The sequence below is a fragment of the Dasypus novemcinctus genome, chromosome 10, assembly GCF_030445035.2.
Source record: "Dasypus novemcinctus isolate mDasNov1 chromosome 10, mDasNov1.1.hap2, whole genome shotgun sequence".
Lineage (NCBI taxonomy): Eukaryota > Metazoa > Chordata > Mammalia > Cingulata > Dasypodidae > Dasypus > Dasypus novemcinctus.
In genome coordinates, this window is record NC_080682.1 from 1387017 (window position 1) to 1406226 (window position 19210).

At 47.4% G+C, this 19210-nt stretch overlaps 1 long non-coding RNA gene across 1 annotated transcript in view; it reads left to right on the top strand.

Annotated features, from left to right (window-relative positions):
* Window positions 1–6: 6 nt before the first annotated feature.
* Window positions 7–19210, top strand: part of LOC131279949 (uncharacterized) — a 50355-nt gene continuing 31151 nt past the window's right edge. Inside the window, exon 1 of the long non-coding RNA XR_009187459.2 lies at window positions 7–64. This is a non-coding gene — a long non-coding RNA (uncharacterized lncRNA). The remainder of the gene's footprint in view (window positions 65–19210) is intronic.

A 19210-nucleotide genomic window follows, 5' to 3' on the forward strand; every position in this document is an offset into this window, starting at 1 on the left:
GCGGGCAGCTCCCGGGGCCTCCCGGATGAGGTGGCCGCGAGCAGTAAGTGCCCCGGAGGCTGAGGTGAGGGCTGCGCGGAGGAGAGCTGCGGCAGGGCAGCGCTGGGCTTAGGCGCAGAGGCTGCCCCGCTCCTCTCCTGACTCAGCGGTTGTCTCTGGGTGGGGAGGGGGGCTTCTCTGGGCGGGCCCTGTGCTGGGCGCGGTGGCCACAGTCCTGAGAACTGGACGGCCACCTGCGGGGAGATCCCAGGCCCTGGAGCCTTTGAAGGTAATGATTTTTGGGGTGCGCGTGTGACTGCCAGCGTTCCTCTGGGCGGCTTTTTGGAGAATGGGGATGTGTGGACCCCCCTCTGGCCCCGAGCCCCCAGCCCCTGCGGGACCCCAGGTCTGAGAGGCTTGTGCCTGAGGAAGGTGCCCCTTCCCGGAGAGGGAGGGGGCTGGAGGCGGCACTCGGCCCCCGCAGTTTGGAGGAAGGGCGTGACTGGCCTGTCCCCTCCTGCGCCGGGCACCACGGCTGGAGCTGGGGAGGGCAGTGGGCCGGGCCTGGAGGGTCCGCCTTTCTCAGATCCCACTACCAGGCTGTGCCCACCTTCAGGCTCCACTTTGCATACAGCAGGCGGTTTCTAAATGCTCACGGCCCGAGCAGAGTCCAGGCAGCTGCGTGTAAGGGGCGGGGAGACCTCCCGGCTCAGGGCCAGCAGGGAGGATAAACACAGGGGTTCGCGGGGGAGGTCGGGCTGTGGCCGCTGGGCCTTCTGGGAACCCGGGGGCTCGTGGAGGTGGGCGGGGCTCGCCAGGCCCCTCCTCCTTACCTGCCGCAGCCTGGGTTCCCGCTGGGGATGGGGTCCCTGGCTGCAGGGGTTCCCCAGCTCTGGGAGACACGGCTGGGCGTGCAGGCCTTGCCTCAGGTCCTTGGACACGGGTCAAGTGGGGGTGGCAGGAAGACTCAGGCTGGGCACCGGCGGGGCCAGGGGGCTGGGGGGTACTGGGAGAGTCAGGGACACAGGACTTGGCTTCTGGGGGGTCAGCGACAGACCTCGAAGGGCCTGGGACAGGACCGGTGGTCGAGTGGGTGGCGCTGTCAGCTCTTATCCAGAGGGCTGCCACCTGGGCGGAAAGGCCTGCCCGGGCCCTTGACTAGGTCCTTGCCTCAGTTTCCCTGCTCTGCCCAGCTCGGATATGATCAGCCTGGCAGTGCCCACTGGACCCCTAGGAGTTCCGGGCAGCTCCTAGCCAGGCTGCGCAGGCGGAAGTTTGGGGGGGCGCGGGCGGCACGCAGCTTCCCTCGAGGGCGCAGCGCGCCCTGGAGAGGGGAGTCTTGCAGCCACGGTCGCTTTCCAGTCCTGACGGTGGTGGTTTCCTGATGCAAAGTGGAGGGCCCATGAGCGGGGCCGGGGTGGCCCTCCAAGGCCACGCGCTCTGCGGCGCAGGGTCCCCGGCTCTACGCCTGCGCCGCTTCCAGCTGACCAGGCGCCTCTCCTGGGGCGGTGGGGCCCCGAGGCTCGGGCCGCAGACGGGGTCGCCGCGGCGCGGGGGCCCACCCGGAGGGCGCAGGTGCGGGAGGCGCCAGGCGGCCTGGGGACGCGCGGCGCGCGCGGGGCTGTCGCGGCGACGGTACCAACTCGCGGCGGGGTCGCGGTTCGAGCGCGGGCTGCCCCTGGCCTCGGCTTCCCCGCAGGGTGCAGGCGCCGGCCGCGGGCTCCCTGGACCCAACCAAGCCCGCAGTCGGGGGCGCGGGCGCGTCTCGCGCGGAGACCGCAGGTGCGCCCCGCCCGGCTCCGCGCTCGGCGCTCCGCGCGCGCCCCCTGCCGCCCTCGCCCTCGAAGCGGCCAAGGCTACGGCTTCGGGGTCCATCCCTCACTCGCAAAAAGACAATCTTCTTGCTGATTTGCAACTCGGTATCTCAACTACGCATGTACAGTAAACATTTATCTGAGCCATTACATCTCCCAAAGCCTGGCTTTAAAAAAATGGGATATGATTAACCGAAATGCATATCTCAGCTGTTCGAGGAGATAGTGCCAACTGTATACACTCATGCCATTCAGCACCCATAACAAGACCTCGGGCTCTTCCATCACCCCAGAAAGCTCCCTCGTTCCCCCTTCCACCAGGCCCCCTACCCTTTGACCCGTCACCGTCAATCAGTGTCTCATCTGAACTTCACAGAAATGGGAACCCGCAGAATGTATCTTTTCCTGTCTGGCTTCTTTCACTCAGGAAATGGCTGTAAGACTCGTCCCTGTGTTTGCTTTCTCACAACCTCATTTTAAATGTCTGTATGGAATCATATATCATGGATGGGGGAAGTTATTTGTACTGTCCTTTATTTATTTTTAGAAATTTTATTGAGATTTTCACCCAAAGTGTACATTCAGTGGGTTTTGGCACAATCACAGACCATCCTCTATTTTTATGCATTAGATTTTTTCTATATTTTGGCTACTAAAAACAGTTCTGTATGCTTTTACTAGACATTTCAGATTGTTTTCTTATCTGATTTTTTTATTACAACATATTTTAAACAAATGAAACAAACACAGAGAGCAATATAGCAAATACCCATATGACCCAACCATGTCAACATTTTTTCCAGTTTTGGGATGGATTAGGAAAAACATTGCATATCTTCTGGGAACCCCCTTGGACCGCTCCTTCCCATCTTTCCAGAGGCACCCATCATCCTCACATTGGTGGGATCTGTTTCTGGGTTCACCTTATGATTTTTCTGCATATAAGTGCCCAGGCACAATAGATAGTTTTGTGTGTTTTAAAAGGGTTACATGTGAAATAGAAAAAAAAAAGGCTTTGTATATAAGTGACAGAGTGTCACAGTTCTTCCTTTTCTCCCCCCACTTTCCAGCCCATTTTTCCTTGTGTCAGGTGAGTCTAGTTCATTCATTTTAACTGCTATTTAGTATTCCACTATGTAAGTAGATCAACGTTTATTTGGCCATTCCTTTACTGGCAGACGCTTAATTGGTCTGCAGTTTCTGCTGTAAGAAAGAGTGCGCAGGAAACGTTCCAGCAGGTGTCTCTTAGCGCCACGGCACTCAGCGCCAACCCTGGCCAGCGTCCCTGGGAGCCCGTGAGAAATGCAGACCCTCAGACCCCACCCTAAGGCTGCTGAGTTAGCAAGCTCCAGGAGATTCGTCTACACGTAAATTTTGGGGGGTCGCTGTTTTATTTTATTTTTTTTAATTATCAGAGTAAGATAGACTTTTTTGGGGTGTACAGTTCTATGAATTTTAACCGAGGTTTAGATTCACGGGCCATTGCCACAATCAGAATACAAAACAGCCCCGCAACCCCCAAACCCCCTTTGTGCTCTCTCTTTATAGTCATGCCCCCTCCCCAACCTCTGGCAACGACTGATTTGCTCCCGGTACTATAGTTCAGTCTTTTGAGAAGGTCCTTTGAGTGGAATCATGCGGTGTGTGAGCTTCTGAGGCTCACGGGTGCTGCGTGCAGCTTCTTGTTTTTTACTGCTGAGCTGTCCTCCGCGGTGTGGAGAGCCTGGAGTTTGCCAGTTCACCCACTGAGGGACATTTGGGTTGTTTCCAGTTTTTAGAAATTGTGAATCACCTAGACATACTCATACAGGCTTTCGTGTGAACACAGGTGTGATGGGTCATCTTGTGTGTCAACTCGGTGAGGCCGTGGTGCCCAGTTCCTTGGTCAAACACTAGTCCAGATGTCACCGTGAAGGTGTTTTGTGGATGGGATCGCCTGCAGTCGGTGGACTTTAAATAAAGGACAGCGCCCTTGGTGATGCGTGTGGGCGTCCTCCAATCGGTGGAGGGTCTTACGAGCACCCACTGGTTTCCTGGACAGGAAGAAATCCCACCTCAAGACTGCAGAGCGAACTCCTGCTGAGTTTCTAGCCTGCTGCCCTGACCTACGGATTTCGGACTTGCCAGCCCCATAATCATGAGACAATTGTATAAAATGTCTCTCTCCCCATATATAAAAACAGATAAAATATAAACACATCATGTGAATATATATGCACATACATAAAACCTCCTGTTGGTTGTTTCTCTGCAGAGCCCTGACTGATCTGACACGTTGCCGTTTCTCTAGGTAAATGCCCAGCCATGGGATTGCCGGCGCACATGGCACATGGATGCTTAATTTGAGAAACTCCCGAAATGCTTTCCAGAGTTATCATGCCATTTGCCATAAACTTGGAGAAATACTACTCCATGAACTTGGGCCAGTCTTTCTCTGAGGTGTATGTACTGGGTTGGTTTAAACAATGGAAATTTATAGGTTCAGGATTTTGAGACTCGGAGAAGTACCACGTCAAGGCGTCATCAAGGCAGTGTTTTCTTCCAGGACTTGTGGCGCTCTGGGGCTGGCTGCTGGCCATCCTTGGCCTTGCCTTTTGCACCACATGACGATGCCGCGGTGGCCTCTCCCGCTTCTCCTGAGATCGCTGCCTTCCACCTCCTGGCTGCGCCCCCTCTGGCGTGCTTTCTCTCCCAAAAAGGCCTTTAGTAATAGGATTTGGCCCACCCTGAGTCCCCTGGGCCACACCTTACCTGTTTAAACATCCTCTAAAGTCCTACTTACTCTGGGTTCACACTCACAGGAGCAGATTACGTTTAAGAACACGTCTTTCTGGAGTCCATAGCTCCGAACCACCATAATCCACTCTCCAGACCTCAAAAAACATGTTCTTTCTACGTGCAAGACACATTCATTCCATCACAACATCCCACAAGCCTTAAGCCATTTCAGAAACAAGGCAAGTACAAAGGCCGGTCAAGACCAGTCACGGGTGTGGTCTCTCCTGGGGCCGGCCCCTCTGCCTGCCCACCTGGGAGAGCTGGGTTTCTGCCTCCAGTGTGCAAGGCAGGGACAGGCGCAGGGTGAGCATCCGCACCCCAACAGGGGGCACCTGGAAGGAACACGGGGCACGGGCCAAACCACCCCGAAACCCAGCAGGGCAAATGCTGAGTCGTCTGTGGACCCACGCTTTGTCCTCTGCCCTACCCCTTGCAGGTGCTTGTCCGGCCTCCCCAGACACTAGGGTGAGGGTGCCCCCGCTCCGAGCTTTGGGGTGGCAGCACGCTTCCTGGACAGCAGGTGCAGAGCCTGCCCCCTCAGGTCCAGGGCTGACCTGCCCTTCTGCGCACACAGGGGGTTGCCCTCCTGGCCTGAGGAAATGTCTTTGGGCTAGACCTGGGCTTCCATGGTTCTGCTCGAGCCCCCACAACGCCTTTGGGTTTTCTGCACATATAACCACGTTAAGGTGGTTAAAGACCACCTGGCTTTTTCCATTTCAATCTTCGTGCAGTTTATTTTCTTGACTTATTGCGCGGCTGTTCATGTAATACACAGAAAGGATGCTAGTGGACATCTTTTGTCTTGTTCCTGATCAATGGAAAAATATTAGTATATTGCTAGCTATATTTCCTCCTACTCCTGGTTTGTGATGAGGGTTAACTTTTTTTCAATTTTTAAAATTGTCTTTTTAAAAAAGATAAATGGATCACACAAAATGTTACATTAAAAAACATTAGAGGTTCCCACATACCCCACTCCCCCCCACCCCTGCTCCACCCTCATCAACACCCCCTTTCCGCAGTAAGGCGCGGTCACTGCACTTGGTGGCTACACCCTGTCACACCACGTGGACCACAGTTTACATTGCAGTTCACACTCTCCCCCGAGAGTTAACTTTTTAACATTTTAAAAATTATGAATGGGTATTGGATTTCATGAAATACCTTTTTTATAGCTATTGAAATGATCACATGATTTCTATTTTTTATTCTATTAATGTAATAAATTACATGGATTGAGTCTTTTAAGCTTTTATTTTGAAAATATTTCAAATTTACAGGAAAGATGCAAAAACAATACAAAACCCATACAAAGAGCTCCAGCATCCCCTCCCCTCATTCCCAGACCCACCACCTGTACCATTTTGCCACATTTGTTGAACCATTCTTCCTATCGTTCATCTATCTTCCATCTATCATCCGTTTATTATCATCTATCTATTTATTATATATCAATTTTCTAAACATTTAATAATAGGTTTTATATATCGTACTCCTTGAACACATAATACTTCCATGTACATTTCCTAAGAAAAAGTATATTTACATATGTAACAACCTTAAGTGAAGTTATCAAGCTCAAGAACTTTCATACTGATATAAAACTTTCAGTCTATATTCCAGGTTTTTCATACACCCTAATAGTGTCCTCTGCGCCTTTTCTCCTCCATGATTAAATCCAGTCCAGGTTCATGTATTGCATTTAATTGCCATGGTCCCTTTATTTTTATTTTTTTTATTTTTTAAAGGTTTATTTTATTTATTCCCCCCATTCCCTCCCTTTCCCCCTGTTGTCTGCTCTCTGTGTCCATTCCCTGTGTGTTCTTCTGTGTCTGATTATAGTCTTGTTAGGCAGCTCTGGGAACCGATTCTGGGAACTTCTGGAGTGGGAGAGAGGTGACTACTCTCTCGTGCCACCTCAGCTCCCCTGTTCTGCTACATCTTCTTATTCTCTCTCCTCTGTGTCTCTTGTTTTGTCTTCTTGCTGCGCCAGCTCTCTACGTCGGCCGGCACTTCTGCGCAGGGCGGTGTTCCCACGCAGGGCTGCATCCCCATGCAGGGTGGCTCTCCTGCGCAGGGCTGCATACACGCACGGGCCGGCACTCTGTGTGGGCCAGCTCACCACTTGGGCCAGCTTGCCCTCACCAGGGCAATGCCCAGGAGGCTCTGGGCATTGAGCCCTGGACCTTTTGTATGGTAGACGGGAGCTCAGTTGGTTGAGCCACACCCATTTCCTACCATGGTCTCTTTAGATGCACTTTTAAAAAAAAATTCTGGAAACATCTATACCACATGAACTTCCCCATCTCAACCACTCCAAGAATACCGTTCACTGAGATTAACCGTATTTATGCTGTTGTGCTACCCTTACCACCATCCACTTCCTGATATTTCTCATCCACAGTTATGTATTAACTCTCCAGTCCCTCTCCCCCTGCCTCTGGTAACCTGTGCTCTATTTACTGTCTCTACGAGTTTACATAATCTAGCTATTTAATGTAAGGGGAACCATAAAATATCTGTCCCTGTGACACTGATTGTTAATTTTTCAATCCTGGTCATGCTATTATAATCCTTTAATATAACTAGATTTGATTTGGTAATATTCTGTTTAGATTTTTACATATGATATTAAAGATTTTTTACATATCATTTTTCTTTCTTGTGTACTTATCTAATTTCAGTATCAAGTTTATGCTAACCTCATGAAATAAATTGTGAAGTCTTATTTTTCTGCTGAGTTTGTGTAACACTGGTATATTCATTTCCAATTGCTGCTGTAACAAATAACCACACACTCTGCAGCTTAAAGCAATGTAAGTTTATGACCATGCAATTCTGGAGGTCAAAGTTTAAAATGGGTCTTATGGGCTAAAATCAAGGTGTCAGCGGAGCTGCTCTCCTTCTGGAGGCTCTAGGGGCAAAGCCATTTCCCTGCCTTTTTCAGCGTCTACAGGTTGCCTGCATTCTTTGGCCCATGGCCTGCTCCTCCACCTTTGCAGGGTTGTGCACTAACCTCTGCTTCTGTAGTCAGGTCTCCTCTCTGACTTTGACCCTCTTGTGATTACAGGGTGATCACCTGAAAAATCCAGGACAATCTCCCCATCGCAAGATCCTTAATCACATTTGCAAAGTCCCTTTTGCCATGTGTCTTAGTTTGCCTGAGCTGCTATCACGAATACCACTCCATGGGCTGGCTTAAAAAGTGGGAATTTATAGGCTCACACTTTTGAGGCTAGAAGAAATCCAAAATCAAGATATCAGCGAAGCGTACGTGTTCTCCAAAGCCTGGCCACCAGCCCCCTCTGGGGCTCCTTCCCTTCCTGCCGCAGGGCGATGTCCTGTCCTCCTCTTCCAGGTTCCCACTGACTTCCCCCGTCTGTGACTTCTGGGTCCTCTTTCTAAGGCCCCGTAATCTGGATTAAGACCCCTCATCGTTCAGTGGGGCCGCACCCTGACTGAAGTAGCATGACCAGAGTCCTGCTTGTAGTGGGCTCACACCCACAGGCGGGCAGATGGAGACTGAGAAGGGCTTTCTGGGGCACACGACGCAGTCGGCCACACCTTGTGAGGTAACGCAGTCCTCAGTTCTGGGGACTAGGGCGGCGGCGTCTTTGGAGGATCATAATTCTACCTTCCACAGTCGGCATCACTTCTTCCTTTAGAATTTGGAAGAATTCACTCTTAGAAACTCCTGGTCTGGTGCTTTCTTTGTAGGGAGGTTTTTAATGGTGGATTTGATTTCTTTAATGGCTATAGGACTAGTCACACTTTCTAATTTTTCTCGTGTCAGTTTTGGTCAAATTGTGTTTTTCAAGGAATTTTAAAAATTTCATCTAAATTTTCAAATTATTTGTGTAAATTTCTTCTCAGTACCTAGTTACTGCTTAGGTGCTGCAGGGTATGTAGTGATATCCCCTTTTCATTTCTGGTACTCATAACTTATTTTTTCTCTGTGTTTCTCAATCAGTATTACTAGTGGTTTATAGATTTTTTTACTCTTTTTGAGGTTCCACAAATGGCTTTAACTTCCTCTGCTTTACGTTTTATTTTATTGATTTATGCTCCTATTTTTATTTCATTTATTCTACTTTGTTTGGATTTAATTTGCTTTCCCTCCACACACCGCCCCCCCCCCCCCGCTTTTTGAGATGGAAGTTTATATAATTAATTTTCAACTATCCTGCTTTTCTAAATATATGTATTTTGAACTATAATTTTTTTTTTCTCTAAGAACTGCTTTAGCTGCATCCAACAGATATTTCACGAATTTGTGCAGAGGCCATGCTAATGTCAGTAGCATTCCAGCTGTAGTTGTTTGCTGTGAAGTGAGTCCTTCACCCAACAGATGTTGATGTCATATTTTTATTCTAAGCCCATTTAAAATATCTTCTAATTTCTACTGTGATTTCTTATTTGACTTATGGGTTATTTAGAAGCCTGTGACTTAATTTTCAAATATCGGAGACTTTTGAAAATTATCTTCTCATTGAGCACTAGTTGTTTCCCCCTTGCTGAAGAATTTACCCGGGAAGATCTCAGTGATTTCGGTTTGGTTGGGTTGGTGAATTCTGTTGTTCAGATCTTATGTCCTTTGTTTTCTCTGCTTGTTCTATCAGTTATTGAGAGAGTTTCATTAAAATCCCTAATTATATTTGTGTATGTGATGTTTCTTCTTTTAGTTTGACAATGTTTGATTTACATAATAGAAGCTCTGTTACTTGGTATGTAGAAACCTAGGATTGTTGTCTCTTCCTTTGAGTGACTCATCATCACAAAATGTTCTTTCTTATCTCTAGTAATAGTTTTATCTTAAAATCTATGTTGTCTATATTAATATGGTGACATCAGCTTTTTTTTTTGTTTAGTATTTGCACAGTCTATTGCTTCCAACTTCCCATGTGTGATATTTAAACTGTATCTTTTTTTTTTAAGATTTATTTATTTATTTATTACCCCCTCCCCCGCCCTGTTGTCTGTTCTCTGTGTCTATTTGCTGCGTTGTCGTCTTTGTCCGCTTCTGTTGTTGTCAGCGGCATGGGAATCTGTGTTTCTTTTTGTTGCGTCATCATGTTGTGTCAGCTCTCCGTGTGTGTGGCACCATTCCCGGGCAGGCTGCACTTTCTTTTGCGCTGGGCGGCTCTCCTTACGGGTGCACTCCTTGCGCGTGGGGCTCCCCTACGTGGGGGACACCCCTGCGTGGCAGGGCACGCCTTGCGCGCATCAGCACTGCGCATGGGCCAGCTCCACACGGGTCAAGGAGGCCTGGGGTTTGAACCGCGGACCTCCCATGTGGTAGACGGACGCCCTAACCACTGGGCCAAGTCCGCCGCCTAAAGTGTATCTTTTTAACAGCACATAGTTGGGTTTTCCTTTTTCTTTTCCAATATGACATTTGATTTTTAATTGGGATGTTTATTTTGCTTTTCATATAGTTACTGATATAGATTGCTGATATTGTAGGGCTTAAGTCCACTGTTTTGCCTTTATTTCCTATTTCTTTCATCTCTTCTTTCATCCTTCTTTCTTGCCTTCTTTAAGAGTCATCAAAATTTTTAATTCCATTTCTCTCCCTGTTAGCTTTTGAGTTATGTGTTGGTGTACATATACAGATATATAGAAAGGCCTTTACAACTGTTTAACTCCCTTATCCCCTCCTTTGTGCTACTGTTAAATATTAATATTTTACTTTTACATATGTTAAAAATATGGGACATTAATTTATTGTTTTAAACAGTCAATTTTCTCAATTCCCCACATATTTACCCTTTCCTATGCTCTTTTAAAATTTTCTTATAAGTATGAAACTTCATGAATTTGCGAGTCGTCCTTGCGCAGGGACACGCTGATCCCCGTGTCGCTGCGCTTCCACTCCCGGTGCTGCGGGAGCCGCGCCCTTCCTTGTGTTCGTTACTCAGTCCTGAAGCTCCAGCCCAGCGCGCTTCCTCGGGCGCTTCTCGCCGGCCAGCCTCTTGGCCCCGCACCCTCCTCTGAACGCACCTTTCTCCCAGCTGCGCTTTTGAAGGTGAGGGCAGGCGGGCTGCTGGCGCCGGCCGCGGCTGTGAGCGGGTGTCCTGGAAGCTAAGTCTTGCCGTCTGGCCGCCGGCAGGGGAGGCCTGTTGGCAGGGGCCCGGCTGGGGGGCTGCGCCGTCCCCGGGGTGACTGGGCGTGAGGAGTGGATGCCAGAAGTCAGGGCTGGGGGCTGAGAGGCGAGAGGGACCCCCGGCTCTGTGCCCAGGTCGGGGAGGCCCAGCCCCAGTCCTTCCCCGGGTGGATGTCATCTGGACAGAACCTGGTCTGCCCCCTCCTGGCCCAGCCCTGGACCCCCTCCTCGCGGGCCGGGGTCCCTCTCACCTCCCGTCCCTGCACTGGACCAGTCGCAGGGCCCGCTGTGCCCACTGCCCTGCCCGCGGGGAGGAGGCCGCTGCCCTCGGCTGTTTGGAGCCTTCCTGGGATGACGACCGGCGGGGGGCAGTGGGCGTCAGGCCCAAGGCAGCCAGTCAGTGGCCGATGGTGTGAGGGGCCGAGCCGGGCCCCCGGAGACGGCGGGAATTTGGACGCGCAGTTGAGGCGGTGGGAGGCAAGCCAGAGGTCCACAGAGAGAAACGGAGACAGCTGCGGTCTGAGGCGAAGCCCCCACGGCGAGAGCCGGGCCCTCAGCCCTCCCGCGGCCTCCCCAGCTGCCTTTTCCACGTCCCCGCGAACCCGCCCCAGCGCCCCTCTTCCCACCTTCCCAATAACCCAACTGGGAGCCTCCTGGTCAGGGCGCAGCGGGGCCCGGGGCCGAGGTGGTCCCCAGAGCCACCCCCACCCCCACTGAGCCGGGCCCGGCAAGGCCACCACCTTCCTCCAGGAGTTGGCCCAGTGCCCAGGGGCTCGAGGGCTCGGCCAGGGAGGACCCCCTGCCGGGACGCTGCCTCAGGGCTCCTGGCGCGGGGCGCCCTCGTGGCCCCTGCTGGAACCCGGCCCTGGCCTCAGCCGCCGTCCCAGGGCGGACCCCCCACCCCTAGGCCAGAGGAAAGAAACGGGCGAACACAGCGGCACGGCAGTGGGGCTCTGGGGGTGGCTTTATTGGACACTTAGAGGGCGGGAGTTCAGGTCCGGGACGGCAGGACGAGCGGGGCTGGGGAAGGCCCTTTGCGTCCCCGTGGAGGGCCACCCCGCAGGAGGCGCCGGTGGGACCCGCACGGGCTGGCATTTGCTTTGGTGGCTGCAAAACATCTCCAGAGCCTGGGAGAAGGGACACTAGAGTCATTCTTGGACTCAAGGGCCCAGGCATCTGGGCAGGACGTCAGAGAGAAATGGCTGCACACGGCAAGGGAGGGTGGGAGGTGGGGGAGGGAGGGAGAAAGTCTGGCTTAAAAGGTGCCTGGGAAAAGCAGATGAAGGCTGGGATGGAGCAGTGACCCCTGACCAGGGATGGTGCAGCCTTTGGGAAGAGTCCTTTGCAAACCAAAATTCAGATCTTGCACTGGCAGCACATGGGAACACAGCAGCTGGGCTGGGAGCAGCAGGGCTGATAGCAGCTGGACTGGCCACAGCTAGGCTGGCAACAGCCACAGGAGCCACAGCCCCCCTTGCCACAGCTGGCACAGGAGCAGGCTGGCACACAGCGGCACACGGGCTGGCAGCAGCTGGACTGGGAGCAGCAGGGTTTGCAGCTTCCCTTGCAGCCCCCACAGGAGCCACATCCCCCCTTGCAGCCCCCACAGGAGCCACAGCCCCCCTTGCCACAGCTGGCGCAGGAGCAGGCTGGCACACAGCAGCACACAGGCTTGCAGCAGCAAACGGGCACACAGCAGCCAGAGCTGCAGCCCCCCTTGCAGCCCCCACAGGAGCCACAGTCCCCCTTGCAGCCTGCCTGTGAGCCACAACTCCCCTTGCAGCTCCCACAGGAGCCACAGCCCCCCTTGCAGCCCCCACAGGAGCCACAGCCCCCCTTGCCACAGCTGGCGCAGGAGCAGGCTGGCACACAGCAGCACACAGGTTTGCAGCAGCAAACAGGCACACAGCAGCCGGAGCCGGAGCCACAGCCCCCACAGGAGCCGCAGCCCCCACAGGAGCCGCAGCCCCCACAGGAGCCGCAGCCCCCACAGCCTCTGGAGCAGCCCATGGTTCTGGGGGGTTGAGGGTGGAGCAGGTGAGAGAGCAGGTGGGGAGGGAAGGCTCAGGTGAGGGCCCTGGGCAGGGAGCCTTATATCCCCACCCAAGGTCAGGTGTGCTGGGCACATGGTGGCTTCTTTCTTCCTGTTTGTGCCAATTGTAGAGCTTCTTTCCTCTTGTTTTCCTCTAAATATTAGCCTACAGTGTAGACTCCCACAAGCCACTGCGCTGCTCAGCGGGCACCCCTCCCTTGTCAAATTGGTGCCCAGACTTGAGAGAAGCACCTGGAGGTGCAGCCCGTGCCTGTAATTAGACAGTCCCTGTTAACTGTTTAAAGAGATGTATTTTAAATGCACAAAAGCTATAAAGGATAATATGCCAAATAAAGATGGAAAAATCACTCGGTTTGAGTAAAATTGCTACGCTAGATTAAGTCCGTTTCTCCATCTGGTTTCCCTTCCACCACCCAGACAAATCCCTGCGCTGGAATTTACCACACCCGTGCAAGGCTTTCCGAGCTTACTAAACATGTATGTCCTTAAGTATTTTATGTTCTGTGTTTGAAAACTTTATGTATTTAGTAATACACTGTTGCTCCTTCTACAAATTACTTTTTTTAAAAAAATCAACCATTACTTTGATGAAATTTTGGCAAGGTGATAAGAATGGCTATAGTTTATCCATGTTCTCTGTTCTATAAATATATTGTCCTTTATGTATCCAGTTACCAGTTGGTAGACATTTTGTTTCCTTTTGTTGCTATTTCAAACTATACTGCAACTTTCTTGCCCAAAGCTCCTTGTGTTTTTTTTTTTTTTTTTTTTTAAAAACCAGGTCCAGAGAATGAACCCGGGACCTGAAGCTGGCGCTCAACCACTGAGCCACATCAGCTGCCCTGAGTTGGTTTCTCTGTTTGTTTGTTTTTAGGAGGCACCAGGAACCGAGCCCAGGACGTGCCATGTGGGAAGCAGGTGCTCAGTTGCCTGAGCCACATCTGCTCCCCTCCTTGCACTTTTGCAGTGTCTTGGGCTATGCAGATTTTAACAGCTGTCCTTCAACGGGGTCACCCAAATTTATGTTTCCAATCAGCTCTGAAGGAGAGTTTCCATTTCTCTGGATCCTTACCCAAACTTGGAATTGCCAAACCTAAATATTTGCCAACTTGACAAAATACTGTGTTACTTGGTTTAATCTTGCCAAATAGCCCCTGATTATTCATGACGCTGCACGTCTTTCCAAAAGCTCCCTGGCCATTCAAGTCCCTTTCATGAATTTCCTTTTCCTTTGCCGACTTAAAAAATTAGGCTGTTTTTAATTTTTATTGATTTCTGAAATGCTGTGAATTTTCTGGAATCTAATCAAAATACATGCATTGCAATTTTTTTTTTCCAATTTGGGGCTTCTCTTTGATTTTATTTGTTGAGTTCTAATTATACCAAGTTTTGAAATGTGGAAGTAAAATGTAAAGTATTACTATTTTTTTCTTTAGGGTTTCTGTTTTTTGTTTCTTATTTAGAAGTTCCTCCCTTACCCAAGATCACTCAGATACTCCCCTATTTTTTTTTTTTCTAAAAGTTTGAAAGCTTGGCTTAAAAATTCCACCTGGAATGGAATTTTGTATATTTTTCAAGATAGTGATTCCATTTATTTTTATTTTTTTTTCAGTACATGCAAGCAATCTTGCCAGGCCCACTTGTGTCTGCCCTCCATGTGCAGGGCCAGCCCTCCCTGGTTAACTGTCCACAGACGGGAGGGCCTGCCAGGCTGCCGACCCTCTGGCCTGCCGCCCCGGCCTCTGACCGCCACGTTCCGGCATCCTGTGTCCTCAAAACGCAGCGCTACAAAACAACCGGGTAACCGGGTCGGAGCTCTTGCCCTTCCTCCTTCCATTTACATCTTAGAATCACCTTGTCAGGTTTCACAAAGAATCCCCTTCAGGATTTATATTGTACTTGCTCTAATTTATAGATTAATTTAGGGGGAGAATTTGCATTTTAAAGATTTTGAGTATTCTTTTCCATGAATATTACATATTTCTCAATTTATTTAGAACATCTTTAAAGCTTTGAATAAAATTTTAAAAATTTCACCATAAACAGCTTGCATCAGTTAGATTCATTTCTATTTACCCCGTAGGTATTTTTTTTTGGGGGGGGGGCGCTTTATTTGTTTGTTTGTTTATTTTTAAGATACTTAGATTACACAAAGGTCACATAAAAAATATAGGCATTCCCATATGCCCCGCTTCCCACACCTCCCGTATTTTCCCACATTAACAACATTCTTCATTCATGAGGTACGTTCACTGCAATTGGAGGACACTTGGCAAGAAGATAATGGCCTGCAACTGTCATTGCAGTGTCAATTAGGACGATTCCCATGACCTGAAAACGCCCCCGTATTCACCTGTTTTCCCTCTCCCTCCTCTCAGAACCTCCAGTGGCCACTGCCTCCACATTAATGAAATAATTTCTTTCATTGCTAGAATCAGAGTAAGTCTATAGTAGAATATCAGTAAGTCCACTCTAGTCCATAGTTCATTCCCCAATCCTGAGGGTTCTGGGACGGTGATGCGCACTCTACCTCTAACTGAGAGGGGGCTGTGATCCCACACGGCTGATAGACGGGACTCTCCTGCTTGCAGTTGTAGACTCTCTAGGTTCCTCGGTATACCTCCTTGCTACCTGTGGGTTTTTTTTTCTGTTATAAATTATATTTTCTTACTGTAATTTGTTGAGTTTTGTACATTGATCTTGTTCTCAACAATCTTGCTGAGTTTCTTTTTAGTTTTAATCCTTTCTCAGTGGGTTTTCTTTGGTTTTCAATGTTGACATTCAATCTGCAGTGAATTTTGAAAGCGTTTACTGTTCCTTTTAAATCTTTACACCTTTTATTTTGCTTAATGGCTCACTGTTCTGTACAGAGCAATGTTCTATGGAACAGCAGGCATTCTTCCCTTACTGTGTTTAAAAATAATGCTTCTAACATTTTGTCATTTTGGGAAATATTTTTTTGTACATTTTTGATAGAAAATTTTATCACATTAAGAAAGGACCCTTTTATTCTTAAGTTTCTGATAATTGTTTTCTTTTGTTTGTTGAGTTTCATCAAATGCCTTTCTGCAGCTATCATGATGATCAGATAGTTTTCTCCTTTAACTAATACAGTGAATTTTATGTTAGATTTTAAAAATAAATAATCTCACACTCTTTGGGGTGATTACAACTTGAGAAGTGTATGTTATTGTTTAATCCACTTCTGGGTTGGTTTTGCTAATATATACTTCAAAAGCTTTTTTCTAATTTTTAAGAGGGTGCTGGAGATTGAACCCAGGACCTCGCACATGGGAAGCAGGTGCTCAACCACTGCGCTGCATCCACTCCCCTAATAGATAATTGTTATGCCTAGGTTCATATATATGATTGGTAATTTGGTAATTTTTGTTTCTTCCAATGCCTGTGTCCTTTTTTGGTATTACGCTTATACTAGCATCATAGAATGAGGTAGGTGGGTCCCACACTTTCCACTTGCTGAAAAAGCTTAGGAATTGTTCATTTCTTGACCACTTGGTAGAACTTGACTGTAAAATAATTTGGACTTAGGAGTCTGCACAAGGACAGTAAAGTTTTGCTCATGAAATTTATGTATCAGCTACATTCCTAGCCAGTTTTCTGTCTCTTCTTCTTTTTCATTTTCCCCCTAAATAGCACTTTAAATTTTTACATTTTCTAGTTATGTTATTTTAATTTTAAAAATTAAATTGAATTTATTTAATTTCCTTAATAGACTTTATATTTTTGAGTAGTTTTACAGAAAAATTATGCAGAAAGTAGAGTTGCCACAGACTCCCCCATCAGTATTACCTATTAATTATGTTGATAAACCAGCATTATTAGAATTATATTATTAACTAAAATCCATGGTTTAATTTAGAGTGTATTTTTGTGTGTGTGTTGTATGGTCCTTTGTTGTTGTTTTTTAAATTTTACTGTGGCAACATATATACAATCTACATTGTCCTATTCTAACCACTTTCAAATATACAATTATTTGTTTTTAATTATATTGATAATGCCATTCTACCATCACCATCATCCACACCAAAACTTTTCCGTCACCCCAAACAGAAACTCTGTACTGATTAGGTGTAAACTCTCCATTCCCCAGTCCCATCCTCACCAGGTACCTGGTGCTCTACTTTGTGTCTCCATCAACTTGCATCTTCTAGTTTAGTTTGCTCCTCTTTTTCTAGTTCTTCCAGTTGTGAGGTTATGTTACTGATAGGAGATCTTTCTTATTTTTAAACTAAGCAGTCAGAGCTATTAGCTTCTCTCTTAGTACTACCTTTGCAGCATCCATATGTTTTGGTCTGTTGTACTTTTGTTTTCATTCTCCTCAAGATATTTCCTGTTTTCTTCGTTGACCTGTTGGCAGTTTTAAGAGTGTATTATTTAATTTTCACCTATTTCTGAATTTTCCAGTTCTCTCTCTGTTTTCTAGCTTCATTCTACTGTGGTTGGAGAGATACATTGTATAATTTCAATCTCTTAAAATTTATTGAGAGTGATTTTGTGACATAGCATGTGGTCTAACCTGGAGAAAGAGCCACATGCATTTGAGGAGAATGTCTGTTCTGCTGCCGTTGGATGGAGTGTTCTCTATACAGGCACACAGGAGATACTGTGGGTTCAGGTCCGACCCACCATAGCAGGTGAATGTCAAGTCACAGGAATTTTTTGGTTCCCCAGCCCATAGAAAAGTTATGTTTATACTGTACAGTAGTCTATCAAATGTGCAATTGCATTGTGTCTAAAAAAGCAATGTATATATCTTGATTAAAAATACTTTATTGCTACAAAAATGCTAAGCATTACCTAAACCTTCAGCGGGTCATGATCTTTTCTCTGGTGGAGGTCTTGCCTCGATGTTGGTGGCTGAAGGCTGGGGTGGCTGTGGCACTTTCTTAAAATAAGATGACAATGAGGTTTGCTGCATTAATTGACTCTTCCATCGCAGGGTTATTAGTTGACCTAATATCAACATTGTTGTGTCTCAGGGAATAGGGAGGCCCGGGAAGAGGGAGATGGGTGTGTGGCCAGTTGGTGGAGCCATCAGAACTCACAGCACTTATCAGCGAGGCTCCCCGTCTTACGCAGGTGCGGCTCATGGCTCTCAAACAGTTACACTAGTAACATCAAAGATCACTGACTGCAGAGCACACTAACAGATATAATAGTAATGAACATGTTTGAAATATTGTGAAAATTAACCAAGTGTGACACAGAGACACGAAGTGAGCATGGGCTGTTGGAAAAATGGTTGCCACAAACCTTCAATTTCTAAAACAACAAAAACAAAAGCCAAAATTATAATATCTGCAAAGCACAATAATGTGAAGCACAATGAAATGAGGTATGCCTGTCTGTTAGGTCTAGCACATTTACAATGTTGCTCAAGTCCTTTGTTTCCTTGTTGATTTTCTGTCTAGATATTCTATCCATTGATGAAAGTGGTGTGTCGCAGGCCCTGTTATTAAGGTAGAACTTTAATGTTTGTTTCATACATTTTGGGACCCTGCTCTTAGGTACATATGTTTATAATTGTTTATTCTTGGTGAATTGACACTTTAAAAAAAAAATCAGTATAGTGTCCTTCTTTGTCTCTTGTAAAATTTTTGGTCTTAAAGTCTGTTTTATTTAATATTAGTATAGCTACCCCAGGTCTCTTTTGGTTAGTATTTGTGTGGAATAGTATTTCCTTCCTTTCACTCTCAACTTTCTTGTGTTTTTGAATGGAAGGTAAGTCTTTCGTAAACAGCATATATTTGGGTCATACTTTTTAAAATCCATTTTGCCAATCTCTGCCTTTTGTCTGGAGAGTTAACTCCATTTACATTTAAAGTAACTATTGATAAGGTAGAGCTTACTTTAGCCATTTTTTTTCTATTTGGTTTTTATAAGTCTTATTCCTTTGCTGTCCCTCAATTCTTCCATTAGTGACTAGTTTTAAAAATTGCATTGATCTTTTGCAGTGAACTGTTTAGTATCCCTTCTCATGTCCTTCTGTGTATATTTTTCAGATATTTTCTTCATTGCTACCATGGGCTTAAGTTTAACCCTATAATTCTAAAAAGTCTCATTTGATTTGATACAACTTAATTTGAATAGCCTACACAAACTGTGTTCCTACCTCTCCATTCTCCCACCTTTACACTCTTCTTGTCATAAATTACATAAATTTATATATTACGAATACAAAACCATAGATTTATTTTTTACTTTGTATGCATTTAAAGTTTAGATCCTGTAAGAAGTAAAGAGTGGAGTAACAAACTAAAAACAAAATAGTTCTGGCATTTAAAATTACCTGTGTAGTTACGTTTACCGGTTCTCTTGGTTTCTTTATGCACCTTTGAACAACAGCATATAGTCCTTCCCTTTCAATCTGAAGAACTCCCTTTAGCATTACTTACAGGGCAGGTCTAGTGGTTACGAACGCCCTTAGCTTTTGTTTATCTGGTAACATCTTAATCTCTC